General features: G+C 50.3%; 1 long non-coding RNA gene across 7 annotated transcripts in view; it reads right to left on the reverse strand.

The window, feature by feature from the left end:
- Window positions 1–7,948, reverse strand: part of LOC105090831 (uncharacterized) — a 34,132-nt gene extending 26,184 nt beyond the window's left edge. For 6 of the 7 annotated variants that reach the window (XR_004132106.2, XR_010377194.1, XR_004132104.2 and 3 more), the window contains exon 1: window positions 135–535. This is a non-coding gene — a long non-coding RNA (uncharacterized LOC105090831). Of the gene's footprint in view, window positions 1–134; window positions 536–7,079 lie in introns of those variants that run through there. The other variant, XR_010377193.1, reaches the window with a different exon arrangement.
- Window positions 7,949–19,104: the final 11,156 nt, after the last annotated feature.

Genomic DNA, 19,104 nt, shown 5'->3' on the forward strand with positions numbered 1-19,104 from the left:
TGGATTGGTCTTAGTTCTCTGCCTGGCCTAGAGAGGGAAGAGAGATGGAGGGGCCAGGCCGGGGGTGGGGGGGCAGGGAGTGTGGCGGGGCCGGGCCGGAGCTCTGCCTCCTGGAACCCCTCCTGAACACATACCCATAAAGTGTTCCGAGGTTCACAGGAATTTGCAGGTCACAACATCGGATTCGCCTCTGTCATCTCTGCTGAAGGACTCTCCTACAGAGCGCTGACAAGATTAAGAGAGATAGATGCTGGTTAGGTGGAGGGAGCTGGAGAAAACAGCAGAGACCCAGCCGTCCCAGGACCCGCAGGACACGGAGCCCAGACGCTGCTGGCACAGATGACCACGTGGTCACGCGATCCGGAAGGCGGCTGGCCAAGAGTTTACTGTTCCAAGATAAATGTTTGCTAGATGGCACGTTGCTAATAGGCCACTGCTTCAGGGTCCACGCTGAAGGTCGGTGTTTGGGAAAAGACTGTGATAGTAATGAGGCGTCACAGATTCGAGCCGGAAGGGACGGGAAAGGTGGTTCCCTCAAGGCCCACAGCTCCGCAGCCAGTGTGTGGCCGGCCTGGACGTGGCCAAGGGCTCTGGGCTCCCAACCCCACGCGCTGGGGCTTTTGGGTACAAACCTGCCTAGGTGGGGTCCATGGAGAGATCACATGGGATTCTGAGACTTGGCGAGTCAGCCCAAGATGGAGATATCTGCCTGGATTTCAAAGGCCTGACCTTGTCACCACCTGTGACATTCCTGGCCAGGCATCTAGCTCTTTGATAAGCGACTCTGCTTCCAACTTGCCTGATCTACAACTTCCCTCCTTATTCAGTTTCAATTCCGCCACCCTCTGTAATGCCCTGCTGGCCAACCCCTTGAGCCCCCTCACCTTTGTATTTCCTACCAATCCATCCAGGAAGTCATCAGCCCTGGAGGGGCCTGGCCACCTCCTTGCCCCTTACTTGCATGTGAGCAGTCAGACTCCACTGGAGAAGCTCTCAAGTACAGATGGGCTCGTGGTCACCAGGTCCAAACGGGCCCCATCACAGCCCAGCAACTGCTTTCTGTTTCTCCTCTCAGCTCACCTTCCAGCATCCTGAGACTTCCACCACACCTGTCTCGCCCCTCACCTGCTTCATCTTCTGTCGCTGGGAGGGCTCGCAGACCCCCTCCCTGCCTTCCGCACCAGGCCTGGATGCTGGGGACCCTCGTCCCCTGGGCTTTGCCTTCTCTCCCCCCCACCACCCACAGCACTTTACCACCTTCATCTCAAATCACGCACCAATTCTATCAGAAGAGCCCATCGATTCTGCCTTCAAGATATATTTGAAATCAAACTATTTCTCACCACCACCACCACCACCACCATCTCAACCAAGACACAGCCATCCCGCACCTAGATGCCCCGCCCCTGCTTTTGCCGCTGACCCTCACAGTCCATTCTCAACACGGCAGCCCCAGGGGTCTTTTGAAATCAGAACCCGGAGCATGTCCCTCCTCTGCCTGAAACCTCCCCGTGGCTTTCCCTTTACCCAGAGTAAAGCCACAGCCCCCCCACAGGCCTGAGACCCATGCAGGAGAGCACGCTGTGGGGACAGAAGATTCATACCCCGCCGTCCAGTGCAGTGGCCACTAGTGGCCACTACGCTACACGTGGGCAGTAAGACCTTGAAACATGGGTGGTACAACTGATGAAATTTTTTAATTAAAAAAAATTTAATTTACATTAAAATAGCTGCCCGTGGTTGGTGGCTACCATCCTGGAAGGCACAGCTCTAAGAGATCTGCCCCCATCCACCCACCCTTCCTGGCCCCGCCTCCACTATGAACGCTCCCGTGAAGTCAGACAATGTCACTCTTCTGCTCAGAACTCTCCAGGGCTTCCCTTCCTACCAAAATAAAAGCCAAACAAGGTCCTATCGTAACTTTCACGGCTCTGTAAGACCTGGCCACCCCACCCACCTCTCTGGTCAATCCCTACCCTGGTCTCTTCCGTGTCCACTCCCCGCAGCCGCAACGCTGGCCTCTGCAGTGGACGGTACCAAGAAGGCCACTGCCTCTGGGCCTTTGCTCACACTGCGCGCTCTCTGGGACGTCTTTGCCCAGGTATTCTTTTTTTGGAGGGGGAGGTAATTAGGTTTGCTTATTTATTTATTTAGTGGAGGTGCTGGGGATGGAACCCAGGACCTCGTGCATGCTGAACACATGCTCCACCACTGAGCTCTGCGCCCCCCACCCCAGAGCCTCCTCTGCCCACTTCCTCCAGGATGAACTCCTGTGACTTCCCAGGGGAGGGGCTGATCCAATCTTATTTGATCCGAACGCCCTCCCTTTAAAAAGCCCATCCCTCCAGCCGGCACTCCGGCTCCCCACTCTGCCTTTCCTTCATAGCAGTTATCTCCATCTGATATCTCACGTCTGTTTACTTGTTTATTGTCTGTCTCCCCCAGCAGGGCAGGCCTTTGTCTGTTCCCGGCAGTACTCCTAGTACCTAAACAGCACCTGGCACTCAAAAAAAAGAGCGGAAAGGGTGTGGATGGCTTTATGGTGCTGGGAACTCCTTCCCACAGCCCGGCCCTGCCGGCCTGGGCCCTGCCGGCCCCCAGCTCTTCCCAGGGAGGGGCGCAGACCTGGGTCCCCCCGAGTACAGTATTCTCACTTGCAGGGGGCAGCTGGGCGCTTTACCTACCTGGGTTCCATCCCGCACAACAGCACGGAAACAGAGAGGTCAGGTAAACTGTTCAAGTTCAGCCGCAGTGACCCTCACCTCGCCTCTCAAGGTGGGGTTTCCAGCATCAACAGAAAATCCCAAGGGCAGCTACAGAGAGATGTGCGAAAGTGTCCAGACTGCTTCACGATTCAGGCCAGGCCTCCTGAGGGGGAACTGAGAGCAACTGCCTTCCTAACAGGCTGCGTGAAAAATAATTCAGTATCGCTAACAGAGAGTGAACCCTGCTCCCACGTTCACCCTTTACGCCTTCCCTAAATGGCCTGTCTTCCTTATCAAATTGCCTTTAGGTTTTCAAAATGCTATGCTAAATAAAATACTGGTGGCCTTCATGTTTGAAGATGTGCTGAGGGCGCTATTTTCTATGCTAAAATTTTTGCAGTCAGCAAACCGAGCAATGGCCAGTAAATTCCAGAGCAGCCCCACAGACTGGGTCAAATTCCTCTTAACCTGGTGGACGGGAGTCAGTGCTGCTTTCCCCCCATGGTTTTATCTTTGACATATGAAGGCGGAGCAGGGAGGACCTGGGTAAATTCAAGCCACAGGTAGTTAAGACAGCTTCAGCCTTTAGTCCTAATCAGACGCGCCATCGGGCCTGCCAGCGGAAATGACGAGTTGAGCACCGGTCGTGCTGCACACCCTGTGCTTTCCTGCTGTTGCCTGACAGAAGCACCGGCGAGCAGGGGCGAGACATGTTTGGCCACAAAAATAAAGATACAGTCGGAGTCACCCGCCCGACGAGAGAACCTAAAAAAATGCAGGGACTTTGGGATGCGTTCCCGACATTCTTGCTTGTCAGAGGGGGAATCCAGGAAGAGCAACTTGCCCCGCAGCACAGGCCGCACCGCGGCCCCGTGCGCCCCCCCAGACCTCGTGAGCGCCCTCCAGTCGGTATGTGGGGGCCGCGGTGGGGGGCAGGATCCCACAGAGGGCCTGCGTCTGCTTCTGCTGCTCTTCACAGTTATGAATTGCAAATTTCTTTTCGAAATTACTTCTCTCAAAATACCCAGACACCTGGCCACAGGATGCCAGCCTGATGCTAAAATAGGTACCTTGAGCAGCTCGCGTCAGCCACTCAGCTGCCTTTGACCGCGCCAACAGATAGCTCTGCCAAGAGAAATGGGAACAACTCTGGGAACTGATTATGAAATTGGGATGAGTCCAGACTCCTCAGAAGCGATGGCTCTGTTGCTTGGAATGTCCCACCGCCGGGACATTTTTCTCAACAAGTCAGCTCTGTGTCATGAAGGCAAGTAGAAGAAAGTCAGATGTGCACAGAACATCCCTCTCTGCCTAACATGGGAATAAAAGTAACTGCCCCCGGACGTAAGCACGGGCTCACGGCTGATGAGTCACCTTCCACGTCGTACAAAGAAAAAGGTCAGACGTTTGGTAAAGCAACTTAACAATGTGTATCAAGCGTCACAGGAACGCCTCTTCCCTCTGACACAGTCACCTCATTGCTGAAAACTGAGCTTCAGAGATGATGCGGAAGAAAAAAGATGTTCACTACAAAATCTGAATCAACCCAGATGCCCAATAATAGAAGATATATTAATTATGGGTCATGGCCCCAGTGGAATATTGCAGAGCTGTTAACAGGACTCAGGAAGCCCGTCGGGGTACGGGGAGATGCTGGGGACTGTGGCACCGTCAGACGCCGTGAGATTGTACAGGCACATGGCTCCTCTCTGGAAGACCCCAGTCCCGGGCCCTCTCCTAAAGAAATCGGTCGGGGGTGGGGGGGAGCGGTCTGTATCCTGAACCCTTCCTCCTTCCAGAGAGGACATGGTTTGTGGAAACCTGTGGGTCCCGCCCCTGCAGCCACCTCAGGCTCTGCAAGTAAGCCCCTCCTAGACTAGACTTTGGATACTGGACCCACAAGGAGGAGAGTCCACAGCTGTGAGACCCTTGTTTTGATGTTTGTTTCTCAAAAACAGAATTTCACATCCTAGGAGGAGCTGCTCTCCCCCGGCCAAGCCTACAGCTGCTCCACAGGCGGACGGAGAGGTGGGGGCTGCCCATCTCCCCCGGCCCTGCCCCGGAAGGGGTCAGTCGTCCCCACAGACAGGGCAGGGGTGCACCTCTGTCGTGCAGATATTGGTCATTAATGTTCACACATGAAAGGAGACATGTTTTGTTATAAAACGCATTAGAAAGGGGGAAAAATTGACAAAATTCTACACGCCTGTTTCATTGTCTTGAGATCAGAACGTTCACGCGAGCTCAGAAATCTGTGTAGAGAAACACGCTCACTGCTGCGCTAACGCTGAGAACTGGGACGCAGTCGTCCTGGGGGGTCAGCGAGGAGAGGAGAGGGGACAGTCCCCGCTGTCGTGACTAATAGATGCGAACTAAACCGTTTCAAATGAATGTCAGTAATTCCTCCAAGGAAACCCTTAAATTCTACAGGATTTGCTCTTATCTCTCAGGCTCTTCCTAAACCCTCCTACCTGTGTTGCTCAAAAACTGTTGCGACCTTGGGTCAAGGAGACACTGGCGCGGGCTCTCGACAGAAAATGTGCTTCTCGCACTAAAATGGCCACTTAAGCAAGAATGTGGAAATGATTTATCTCGTGGTGCTGGAGTTGGGGCCTCGCTCCGGCTATGTCAGGACCGCACGATCCATCAGGGACAAGTAGTTATACACCCCTAAACAAAGAGGAGGCTCTAATGGCCCAGAGAGCTGAGTATCTAGCACACCAACATCACCCTAATAAAAGTTAAACCGCCCACATCCCAAGGAATAAAACCACTGGCAGTAAAAATGCTTCAGTGTTTGAGTGTGGCGAAACACAGCATCGATCTATTTACATCACGTGAAGATTGTCTTCCAAAGAGGACGTTAAGCAGTGACATGAGCAGAATATTAGGATAAAATCAGAAAGGAAAAGAAACCAAGTGTCAACCAGAGACCGTCCATTCTGTTCTCTGCTGCGTCGCCAGGACCTAGCAGGTTCTCAACAAGTATCTGTTGAATAATCAATGGATCAGCGCACAAATAAACAGAGCGCATCACAATGAAGGCACAGCTGTGATGCGCACTTGCCTTAGCAAGTCAGGAGGCTCTGCCCAACAGTGGATGCTGGCTGCGTACACGCTGTATTTAAAAATTGGGTGTTAAAACTTGGGTGCAGATGCTACATTTAAAAGATGGCTAAGAAAAAAAAGATGGCTAAAATATTAACAACCAAATTGGGGTACTTACTCTAAAAAAATAAATAAACGTAATTACCTACTCCCCACCAAGATAAAAAAAAAATTAGAACCAAACTGGAGCTACAAAGACTGTCTCTGTAGATTCAGTCATGCTGGAGTTGCAGAAGATTCTTGGTCAAGCTGACTAATAGGTTTTGAGCACATCCCCCACCCCCCTTACTCTCCCCAACCGCTGATTCACCATTTCAGCTGCGCACACTGATGGGCTCAGGGGCTGCTCCTGGGACCGTCAGGAAGGGGCAGTGTCCAAGAAGCATCTCGTCTCTTTCCGGAGACTCATCCAGAGCACACCCCTCCGTTCTCACCACCTCACCACTCGTCCATTCTCCAGTGCTGATCACAACCCAGTTATCTGGTTTGCTAGTCTTTGTCTGCCCCCTCCCACTAAAAGCTTACTTCCAGGAGAGCAAGAACCTTGGCGGTCCTAGTTTATCAGCGTATTCCAGCACCTGACGCGGGGCCTGGTACCTAGAAGATATTCAAATCCTTAAGGGTGAATGGATGACTAAGCGAACGCCAGCTCCAGGGGCGAGGCAAGCAGCTTATGCCTGGCTGCAGGAAGGCACACGTCAAAATGCTGCCGGACGGCTTGCTCCAGGCTGCGTGTGACAACGTGGAATTCTGCGTTTAAGTGAGATTTGGTAAAAGGCTTTCTAAGTAACTGACTTTATTATAATTTATCCATGGACGAACGATCCAAGTCTTTCCATTCTAGATGGATTCGAAGAAAGATCTTAAAGATTCAAAGTTCAAACCCCTCCCAAATTTAAGGTATGGCCTGTATTCCTACACTGTTTTTTTTTTTAATTAAGGTATTAAAAACTGCAGGTATTAAAAACTGCAGCTACAGCGTCTTCTGCAAGTCTATTCAACCTAACAAGCAGCTATAAATGTCCTGTCATATTTCTTAACTATCCCTGGTGCAGTGAAATTACTCAATTCACTAACTCAAAAGTGAATTTATAGAAACTCCAAATTTCTTCATTTTGCCCTAACCGCGTAACTTTAGGATACTCTAGTTTTTCATTAAATCTGAATTCTCAGGGAAAGATTTCACTTAATGGGAGCTTGTTTTAAAATCAGAAGTGTGAACTTGGATGTAGACCCCTGACCTCACTGCTGGTACCCCCCACGTACCTTAACTGCTGCCTTTCAGACTTCCCTGAGTTGCTGGTTGGTTTTACAGTCCAGCCATGTGACTTATGGGCATCGCATCCAGGATCTGAGTCTACCTTGAGTCATCTAGGGGATAAAAGATTGTATTGATACAATCCACACAATTCGCTGAATGTGGGACCCCAGCAACCCCGAGCACACCCCGGATCAGCCTCCTGGCAGTACGTCCCGACGCGGTGCCCACTGACGCTTCCCGGCATCACCGCGGTCATTCCGAGCCCAGCTGAAAATTGAGAATGTTCGGCGTTCATTTTCAGCTGTGTCTCTTGCTTTCACTGCCTTCTCCATATTCTGGGTTCGACGTCACAGGGAAGACGTCTGCCTGCGCAAATCAACAGTCACTCCTAAGTCAAGTGCAGCATGGATGCTTTAACTCGGTTGGTTTTGTTTTATTTTCGTACAAATATTAAGCAACACTAATGGAATCAGTATAAAGGAAGAAAAAGGTGCTCATGGCATAACGCTGCCCTCACACTGAACCCACAGCATCACTCCTTACCCGCACATGCACGTAATTTTAAATCACATTCGTAGTATACACGCTGTTCGGGGTGTTGTCCTTTTTGCTTTTTATCTTTCCATGTTACCTGACACTTCACACATCATTTTCAATGCTAAATACTCCATCTGATAAAATTCCACAGTTTTGTTTTTAATGCTCCTTCTGTGAGACATAAGGCTTTTCTCTTGAGTTGGGGAGACCATCAAGATAACCCTACAATAAGTTCCTACTGTAGAGCACAGGGAACCATATTCAATGTCTTGTAGTAACTTACTGTGAAAAAGAATACGAAAACAAATACATGTATGTTCATGTATGACTGAAGCTCTGTGCTGTACACCAGAAATTGACACAACCTTGTAAACTGACTCTTACTTCAATAAAAATATATTTAAAAAAAACAACAACTCTACAAATGCATCTTACTGGACTCTAAAACAAATTCCGGGTCTGGGATTGCCCAATCAAAGAATATGAACATTTTCACATCTTGATTACATTTCAACCCAGATTTAAGTTTGTTCTCAGCAGCATGAGTAATACGGGTGTTCCAGGAAATGCATGATGAATATTGAAGTGCCATGGGTTTTGTTTACGTCAAGAGGAGCACTGGAGAAACAGGAAAGAAGTCACTTCCAGTGACCGGCCCATCAGCCCAGGAGTTTGTGGAAGCTGTGGCCCTCTTAGGCGGCTGAGAAGACACGTGCCCCAAACATCTCAGTTTTCCTGCGCACCGCCCTGGACTAATTATTCATAAGACTGTCTGCACACACATTCTTTTCAGGAACTGGCTTTACAGATGCAGCCATGTACTCTGCTGGCAGGAACGTGCCTGTCCTGTTCGCCACAAGGCACCTGGACCTCAGAAGCGGGGGCAGGTACCAGGTGCGGCTCGCCGAATGGCAGGAATGCTGAGGGTACTGAAGGCGGCTCGAACCCACTACGCAGGTGGTGTAAGTTGGGCAAAACTCTTTCTTTCCCACTCAGGGAATCTTAACTTACTTACTGACCAACACGTTATCTGACAAATCTCTCAATCAGGACTCGCTGATAACACAAGAGACCCCATGGCACGAATCAGAAGTCGCTCGCTTTGAAGGAAATGAAAGAGGGAATCGCAGAATGAAGAGGCCAGACCACAGCAGCAGCCCCCGGCAGGGCTCCCCGCGCAGCACTGAGGGGCCAAGCGGGGCCTTCCCGGGAGCCCCCCAGCTCCCAGGGTCACTGGGAAGTCAGAGCTCACTAGGGAGAGAGGAAAAGAAACAGCAAAGAAGAGACTACGCAACAAACAAAATGCTTTATTCAGCTGCCTCTCGGTTTGTTTGTGGCTTCTTACAACCAGAAGCTGGTCAGCACTGGAGTTCAGCACAAACCATCTTTAAACCGGCGCACTCGGGGGAGCAGAGAGCTCAGTGGTGGAGCGCGTGCTTAGCAGGCACGAGGTCCTGGGTTCAACCCCCAGCACCTCCTCTAAAAATAAGTAAACCGAATTACCTCCCCACCTAAAAAAACTTTTTTAATAAATACAAGACAGCGCACTGAGATTTCCTAGAAAGGTTTCTAACAAAAGAGGTCTTCAGGATTGAAGCTAACTTCACACTTTCCCCAGTTCCACAGACCATCCAGTCCTAGTCACACGCCACCAAGTACCGGATGACCTGTCTTGGCCCACGTGTCGTTCTCTACATGTGCAGTATTCAGGCGTGGCTTTCGGTAACGCATGGATGCTCACAGGTGCATCAGAAGTAAACGTGTGAGGTCCTGCGGCTCCCGCGATGACAAAAACTAGAGTAAAATTCCAGACATGCTGGTCATCCAAAGCCACAAGGGTGCAGAGGAAACAGGCACCCCTGAGGGCAAGAGTAAAGCCAGGAGTTCTGCAGAATGTAACAGTGATCACCTCTATTAAAGACACAGGTCATCTACCACTAAAATGAATCTCCGTCACATTCCTTAACTCTCATGTGGTGAGAGAGACAGCCCCATTCAGTATCTTTTTTAAACTAATTTTCCTTCAGAAGGAAAAAGGCATGAGGTTCACTGCCCAACACGGAACCATCCTGGAGTTCAGAGAAACTCTAACACAGCCTGAGGACTTTGGGCTGACACGTCTCCTCCGCACGAGAGAGCAGCACCTCGGAGCGCCTCCTGGTCCAGCTGGAGTGGGCGCGGTCATGGCAGCGTATCCACGAAGATCTGCCGATAACCGTGAAGGTGAATTTCCATTTCACCTGAACTCGACATGGAGCAAATTCCATTTATTCCAATTAAGTGATGAGAGTAAGTTTAAAGACACTTTACATTAGCTTATTTTAAAATGTAATAATATTCTAACTAGAGCAACTAGATACAGTCAACATACTCTATAACTTTACAGAGCTATAAAGGTCTTGTTTCGGGGGGGAGGGTAGAGCGCATGCCTAGCATGCACAAGGTCCTGGGTTCAATCCCCAGCACCTCCTCTAGAAAGAAAGAAAGAAAGAAAGAAACCTAATTACCTCCCCCACCAAAAAAAAACCCAAAAAAGCAAAAAATAATAAAATAAATTTAAAAATTGATTTTAAAAAAAAGGGTTTGTTTCCGATAACACTGACACTTCATGAAGTTCAGGCCATCTCATTTTTGTTGTTTTGTTGCAGAGCTTCGACTGTCACACACACATGTATCCTGGCAGATACATCAGAATATACAAATAAGCAACCAGGGAAACACAGCGCGAAATCCCACCGCCCAGACACAGCACGCTGCCAGCCCTTCCAGACTCTGCCCTGCGCGTTCATTCCCATGAAGAGAGGAGTCGTCCTGTGCTGTATTTCACACGTTCTTGTTTTAACCTAATCGATGTTGAGCGCCTCTTCGTTTTCATGAGACCACTTTTAATGCCTGCACTTTAGTAGGAGAATGGGTCAGTCAGCTTGTCTGGACACGTAGCGTGTTTCCATTTTTCACGGCTATAAGCAGTGCTGGGATGAACACGTCTGTCCACCTTGGTACACAGCCCACAGCATCCCACAGACAATGTCCCTAGAATCGCAACCGGTGGCTCCAATGTTCTGTGAATATTTTACGGTTTTGGATAAAAACTGACCTCCAGCAAAGCTGTACCAATTTAAACTACCAACTGGCCGTATATGAACGTTTAGCCCATTTCAAAGAGACGTCCCCTTAGCGGTATGTTTAACTTAGATGATGTCTTAAATCAAAACGCAGTCAATATCAGTCAACAAAAGAAAAATGACTACTAAACATTAAGACACCTACCTTCAAAATAATCACAAAAATGCAAATTCAAATGACTGCATTTGCCCTCTATCAAAATGGCAGCCTCTCCTAGAAAGACCCCTCTGGAGCTGGCAAGAGTGAGCATGACCCCGGCACCTGCAGATGCGGCCGGTGACTGAGCCCCCGGCGCACACTTCTGGAGGTGCGTTCGGCAGTGTCAAAGCCTTGAGATCCTCCAAACTCCTTCACCTAAATTCTACTTGCAGACTTCCCCAGACCAAAATAATCAGAGTATGAAGAACTACTCACAAAAGCAGTCAGAGCCTTATGCATGTCGTCACCTGAACAGCGAAAAATTAGTAACAACCAGTTATCAGGGAAGCAACAAACTAGATTTTAAAAACTGCACAAAAAGAATAATAAAAAGGACAAAAATGACATGTGCACAGGAAAAGCTGAAAGGAAATAGGACAAAATGTTGATTAAATGGTTTTCCAAGTGCAGGACGTCTTTTCCTTTTTTTGTATTTTCCAACTTCTTAGCAATAAACTCTTGATTATCAGAAAAACCCAAAAGAAACAGGTAAGTATATACAGTCATTGAGCTTTATTTCTTCGAGTAAAGTAAAAATGCTACCAAGTCCTCTTTAAATACTGGAGTTTTATCTTCTGCATCTTGGCTCATACGGTTAACGGACATTGTTCATCTAAAGGACTATTAACTTGAAGTATGTTTGCTTGTAAATGTTGCCCCGTAATTTCTAGAGAGTTTGTGAAAGTATTTAAAACTTGCCTTTCTGTAGGATAATTTATAGGAGCTTAACAGCACAGTAACTTTGCAATCAAAAGCCTGCCTCCGGCATGTGTGGCAACAAGGGCTGTTTCCCTCGAAAACAGGCAATTACAGTGATGGAAGGTGGATACACGGAAAGAATCAGGCACCGAGTCTCCACTTCACCACCTGGCGCAACGGATGCATGGAAACAGGGCAGAAGGGAAAGGACGGGGACGGGGCCTTTTGAATTGCTTATTCACTCAGAAATACCCAGAACCTGCTCCAAACACTGCTGTACAACCTAGAGCCACAAACGGAAGCCCGTCTTCCTCCCCCGCCGTCTCTCCCTCCTTCTCCCTAAAGGGGTCGAGACCAAGGCAGGCGCTCAGGGGAGGGAAGCTCTCCATCTTCTCCAACGGCGCTTTTCAAGTTATAGATTGGTTTTTAGTGGGTCCCCTCCAGCCCTTTAAAAAAATGAAATCGAATAAAATATATCAGAGGGCAATAACACAGAGGTTTCGTGTGAAGGCTTCATGTCTACTGTATGAGTTGTATCACAGGTGATGTAAACGCGTCTCTGACTGTGGGGTCACCGAAGAGGTTGGAAAGCTTCTATCCTGGCGTAACGCAGAAACAGTGAAACCAGCAAGAAACTGCTCTTCCCCACCCATGAGCAAAAAGCAAATCCCTAAGTCAAGAATTCCTGGAAAGCATGAAAAAATAAAGTGGGGCAGAAGGACTCTGTAGTTACGCCCAAGTGCAACCCCTAAAGCTTCCCAAGGTCTGAGTTGCCTGAAACCAGTGAGGTGTCGGCAGCTTGGCCACATCCAGTCCCGGTCTGTTTCCTGCGACACCATAATTACACAGTCTGTTACTGCCACAAACCCCCGGTCCTCTGAGCTGCCCCCGCCTCGCCCTACTCCTCTCCTCCGTTGAAAGCCTTCCTTGTAAACTCTGGGACCCACGACTAACCTCAGCCTCCTGGCACTCACCAAGACCTCCCTCCGCGCAGCCCTCTCCAGGGCAGGCTGTTCCGAGACCCTTCCCAGTGCCTGGCCGCGTGGAAGCCCCGTGACCAGTGATGGAGACGCCGCCAGTCCCAGGCGGCCCCTAGCTTTCCTGCTGCAGAGACAGGACCCGAGAGAGCTGACCGGGCTGGGCAGGGTCTCACGGGAAGTCTGGATTTTATTCTAAGAACAACAGGGGAGTGAGGCTCTGAGTAATTCCAGAGGAAGTGGACTGGATGGTGGCAAAAATGAAAACAGGGAAGGGAGTAAGGAAGGTAAAACAGGCTGACCCAAGGACTAGGGTGGCTGAGCCTGGGCGGTGTGGCGGACTGAGGACCGGTCCTGGAGGTCGGTCAGTGGAGTCTGTACATCGACTGGAAAGGGGAGAATTAACACGGACAAGGGTTCGGAGCGGGGTGGGGTCCGTGTCCTCCCTAATCCACTCAAAACTTCTAAAAGTCTCCCCCTGCAAAACTATTTTGGGGCCTCACAGCATTTGGTTAAATACCCCACCCCCACCCCCCGGCTGACATCTGCTCACCTCCTACCTACCCCTTCCCAGGAGGAGCGCTTTGGAAGCGGCTCCTCTGCTCCCCAAATCCTGCTGTCTTTCTGGAAATCTTCCAGATCCAGGACCCAGCCACCCGTCCCCTGCCCCTCAGTTTGGGACCACCCTGCCTTCAACTCTGCTGGGCACCAGTCCAGCCCCGTCTCCTCCCACAGCTGCGCCCAGGCCCGCCCCATCTGGGGAGCAAACTCCACTCGCGACGACTCCACCACCGTGGCTTTCCGACCCCCAGGGCTCTTTCCTTTCCCCATCCTGCCCCCTCTGTCCACACTTCCCACTGCTGTCCCGCCCGCTGCCAGTAAACCCACACCTGTCCAGCCGGTGCCACCTGCCACGGGGCCCCGGCGTCCCGGCCACCCCCAGCCGTGCGCCCCTCCTGCCTGCGCTCAGGCCGCCTGCCTGGCCCCGCAGCCCTGGGGTCCACTCCTGCCCACAGCCACCACGCACCGGCAGCATCCTTAGGCCGCCCGCCCGTTAGACCCTGCGACGGCCCTTCTTTGTCACCAGGCTTCAACCAAGCTCAAGAGGAGGGACCACCTCTGATTCTTACCTGTCAGCAGCAGGCGGTGCCTGGAGTGCGAGAAACACTGCGATGGAGAGAGAGCGTATTTTAAGAACTGAGACTAAGACTGGAGGGATGTTTGAGCTGAAAAGTGAACTCGTAACCGGAGGCCTTTCACCAAACTCGCCCGTCTGTTACCCTTTGCATGTAAAGGAAACACTGTCCCCCTAGGAAGGCGACGTAAGTCGGCTTACGTCTGCCCCAGGGGGACCGATGCCACACCCCCGGCTCTTCTCACCCCCTCGGAGGCCAGCGGCGCAAGGCTGCAGCACGCCCGGCTGCCGTTAGGGTCGGCTCGGCAGCAAAGCGCACCTGCAGCGTGGACGTATTTTAGTCCTTTCTGGCAAATTCGTATTTGAAAAGCTAATACTGAAAATCACCTTTTAAAAAGCTTATGGCGTTAAATCTGCTACAAAAGACTGACTGGTGTATGTGAGTGTGTTACGACGCGAAGTCTCAACAGTGAGGCAGACCTGTGACGTGTAACTATGATACTATTATTGTCCTTACACAGGCTTCTCAGGCAATTTGTTTTGCTAAAAATTGCAAAGTGTAATAGTCAAGTTAAATCCTTAAAAAATAAAAAGTATGAGCTGTATCTTATTGATGAGGTGATGACAAAACATCGGTTTGCATTTAGAAGTGTCTATAGCTTCCTGAATTGTGTGTCTTATGCTTGACGTTCATGGACTTAGACTGTCGAAGTCATCCCAAATAACATGCAACAAATTCCATTTTCCTTTCCACCTGGCTTTTGGGAAAGATTAAATGGGCTAACTGGTAAACAATGAGAAATCCCAGGAAAAAAACAAGTTATCGGATAAACAAACAGTAGGAAACTAAGTGGCACTTTTGTTCTAAAAAAGTTCCAAAATATTCTCAAATTACCTTCAGTCTCTCAGTTCACCCTCTAAGCAAGCCCTATATTACACAGCTTCAGGAAAGATTCCTCAATAGACTAGAATTCAAAAAACATAGTTTATATATAAACACTAGAGTTTTTACTCTTAAATATATCATTTTCAATTTTTTGTCTAAAATTAGTTATTCTGAAAACAAAATAAATCAAATTGCATGGTAGATGAGCAACCCTGACATCATTACACAATTCCTATTCCTGATAAAACTGTATTTCTTATTATCAAAATATTAACATTTATTTCACAAGAGAGCTGTTATTAACAAGATAACAAGAAGAAGCAAGTGTATCTATGTACATTTTGGGGAAACAAAATGAGGAAGGTGGTAATATTTATACTAAATTTCCTTCGTATTCATCGTGCCAGTGGAAACTACAAAAATAATCTGAACTTCACCGAGACAGAAAATAATCTACTTTTTCATGTTATAAACTTTACTTTCCTCAAAAAAACCAACCTTGCCAGTGTGCAGATTGCAAATATTAGCACTGTAATCAGTAGACACTGACAACTGCAAACATGCGGCTGAGCACGGCGGCGGCAGCACCGCCTGCCTGGGGAATCACAGGAAGGACGAGGGGAGAGTCTGCAGAAAAGAGCGGGTCAGATACACACCCCTCCCTGCCACCCGCCCAGCGGGCCCAGTTCTGCCGCTCACTCTCACTTACCTAAGGCCACGGAGCGACGTCCTGCTCCCACGGCGACTGGCACAGAAGGGCTGGGACCGGGGCGGCAGCAGCCTGAGGCCCAGAGCCAGGCGCGGCTGCGGGGACCCACCAGCTCCAGCTCCTCCTGTCCTTGGTCCCGAGCCCCGGGGCCAGGCTAGGCAGTGAGCGCCACGGAAGGTGTGCAGGGCCTGGCTGAGCCTGCGTTGGCCTCCCTGCCCCCCCACTCCCGGGGTTTCTCTGGTGGAAGTGTCCTGACCCAGTCTGTTCACGTCTAAAGTGAGATGATTATTATCTCGCTTTCTAGGCTTGTCAGGACTAAGTGAGACAAAGTAGGCCGGACCTCTTGCACAAAGTAGACGTTGAACAAACGATCACGCCCGATGCACAGAAGTCAGCGCAACCTTGTCGGCCACCTGTGTCCTTCGGGCTGTGTGCGTGGCACGTTGGTCCACGCGGCCCCGTTACAGAGCACGCGGCAATCACACTGCTCGGGCTGACGCAGCTCCGAAGTCAGACGTCCCAGCCGTCGGACCAGAGTTTCAGGGCACAGGGAAACCACTCCTCCTACCCCCGTCAGACAGCGGGCCTCCCACGGCCCCGCGCGGGGTGGCCGAGGAGAGGCAGCACTCAGGTGCTGCACGCAGAAGGAGGCTTGTCTTTAAGGGACATTTCTTTGTTAAAGAAAGAGAGTCTTGGAGTAAAAGATGGATTAGCTATCTCTTCTTTGACTAATTTATGTTTTAATGTTTTAAAGGTAAACATGAGGTTAATAGAAATAAGGAGTTTTAGTCAACTGCAAATAGATTCATCCTCATTAAAGAAATCAGGCTGACTGCGAACTCTAAACACCACATAATAATCCCAGATCTCTCACCACAGAGAGCCAGAAATTACCCAGACTGCGCCAGAACCAGCAGAGCTTTGCCCCGAGCCTACAGCTGCTTCTAATGCTCCATCGGTGATTTTAATTTAAAATTTAAGAAGCAGTAAGTCCCTTCAATTAACTAATATCGTCATCAGATAAAACAACGATCAGAAATAAAAGAGTAACTGGCTTTGAAACAAGCTTAAAAATGAAGTCATTGAAACAGGCAGACCCGAGGAGGTTTTCTAGGAAAGCGTCTTGCTAAAAACTGCGCCGTCTTTAGTCACACTGAGCCCTGTACTCATCTCTCAAATAGCGATTGGTCAGGTGATCCAAGGATTTCGCCATCTGTTCCCAAGTCACCCGATAGTGGCACACCTGCTAGAGCACAGAGCAGGCAGTCCGGGCCGGGGAGCCCAGGCCACGGGGCATCCTGGGCACCGCAGCGTTTTCAGCAGCATCCCTGGCCTCCTCCCACGAGATGCCAGCGGCTCACAGCCTGGCTCCGGGTTGCGGCCACCGAAACTGCCTCCAGACGCTGCCTGTCGTTCCCTGGAAGGCAGAGTGCTCCCGGCCGAGAACCACAGACGTTTCCATCTCTCCTGGGGCGTGTGTACCCCGCAGGCCTGCTAAAGTCCACGGCGCGCCGGGCAGGGCTACAGGCCGAGCTAACTAGTGGTGGCCGCCGGCCTCAGAGCTTGGGGCGAGCCCGGCCCTGCAGTGGTGCTGCAGGCACCCTTCGCCCAAGAGCAGGCTCAGGTGCAGGGAGATGAAGTAACTCCACTCCTATTCAGTGTGGAGCCCAAGTTCTAAATTAGGCCTAACTGTAAAGCCTTTCACCCGGACCTTCCCGAAAGTCTGGGAGGCGGCTGAGGACGGCAGGCGTGGCAGGACGGCAGAGCTCAAACACCACGGAGCAAGCCCACGGACGGCTCCAGCCCTTCCACCCCAGGCGTAACCTTAGGGGAGAGCAGGCCCCCCCCCCGTCCCTGTTGTCACCAGCGGTGAGAACACACGCCCACCTAGGGCGCACAGGGACATGTGGACCACGACACACAAGTGTGATTATCACTAGTGATTTTTCTTATACTCGCGGCTGGATATCAACCCCCGAAGACCCCTTCCCCATACTCACTCCCCGCCTCCCTTGGGTCTTCGTTCCAGTGTCCCCCACCCAGGACCCCTCTCTGAGAAGCACACACTCAGTCTCTCTCTTTCTGGTGCCTTCGCTGTCCTCCTGGCACTCATTCTGCCCCATAACCTACGATGCGTTTGTTCACCCAGCTCCCCCACTAGAATCTAAGGACTTTGTTTTGTTCTCTCTTCACCTCTCTCACCCAGATACTTGCTCGGTGGATTGATTTTTTAAAAACTAAACCAGTGATTGCCAGGATGACGGCTGTATAGTCGGTAAACTCACTGTGGTGGTCATTCTGCAACATCCGCGTCAAGTCACCACGCCGACACAAAGCCAACATAGCGTCACATGCCAGTCAGACTTCAGCAGCAGCAGCAGCAGCAGCAACAACAAGTGAACAGAGGCGAAAAACCCCCAAAACTAAGCCAGCGAAATTTGAATTAAGGGCCTCTGGGAATCGGGTAGATTTTGATTCTCTGATCAGAGAAAGGGAAGCGGAGGAGGAGGCGGGGCGCACTGCTGGGGTCCAGGGCCTCCAGACCGGGACGCACCCGGAGGGGCTGCCCACACGCGTTCTCTGGTCAGCAGCCGAGCGTGCGGCCGAGACTCCGCGGGCTCACCTGCTCCCCGGCGATGCCCTCGCTGCGTGCGTGCGGGCAGGACCTGAAACGACCCCGCCGAGACGAGATTCAGGGCCACGCAGACTCACCAGGTGAGTTACAGTCAGCAACAAGGACACGCTCCCTGTGCTGCCTGCCGTCCGCTTCTCAGGCTGAGCTGCAGGGAAGGCCTCCTGGAGTGAGGGACCCCAGGGGGTCCCTCGTGTCTACACGGCATCTCCCCCTAAGGCAGCGATCGTCTGTATCTGTCGGGGTCTTGCTGGAAATGTTTAGTACTGAAAATGCTGATTGCCACTTGAGCAGTAAACACAAGACGTGATGACTAGTGGCTCTGACGCCAGCAACAGATCAGCAATCGCCGTCTAGACTGAACAAAGCAGCTCTGAGGTTAGCAGACGACGAGCGTCACAGGCGGCTGAGTGGAGGAGGGGACATCCCAGGTTCAAGGGCAGGCTGCTGTCCCCCCAGCTCTCAGCGTGGGTAATAATGTAACTGGTGGCAAAGTCGAGAGGCGCACTGACCACCACCATTTCTGACTTAAAAAATTCTGTTTCCTTATGAGAGCCTCTGGCAACAGTAAAATGCTCAATTTAGTTTTATTACAAAAAGCAACTTTAAAATCGAATCAGGAAAGTGAAATTATCAAAACATCTTATCTATTCCTCATCTAGAACCAAGTGATGCTGTGTTTATAAGAGAAAAAAATGACTAAAACTTAGACTATTTATAAATTAATAAGTTAGTAAGTTTCAGCTAACCTAATAGTTTCATAGAAAAAAATGGCAGAAAGGAGCCACAGGATTTTTAAGACATCCATTTCCAAAGTGAAAACTAAGTTTATGATTGCTCTGCTCTGTTCTAATCAAATATACTCTAGTGACCATTTTAAAAGGATAATTCATTTCACATGCTCCTCAGTATCTTCAAAGTGTTTATTTCTCCCCTTCCAACAGACGCCCCTTGAAACGCATTGCAATTCCACCAGGTGAAAACTGGTTTCTTCAGAAAAAGATCTTTGACCCATGTTTTACTAAACGCCTGTAAGGGTGTCGCCCAGCACCTGAAGCCCCCCGAAGGGTCTGGGGCGGCTGTTGCTGAATCACAGGGAGAAACCAACCATATGTGAAGAAAGAATTTAAA

The sequence above is a fragment of the Camelus dromedarius genome, chromosome 21 (assembly GCF_036321535.1).
Source record: "Camelus dromedarius isolate mCamDro1 chromosome 21, mCamDro1.pat, whole genome shotgun sequence".
NCBI lineage: Eukaryota > Metazoa > Chordata > Mammalia > Artiodactyla > Camelidae > Camelus > Camelus dromedarius.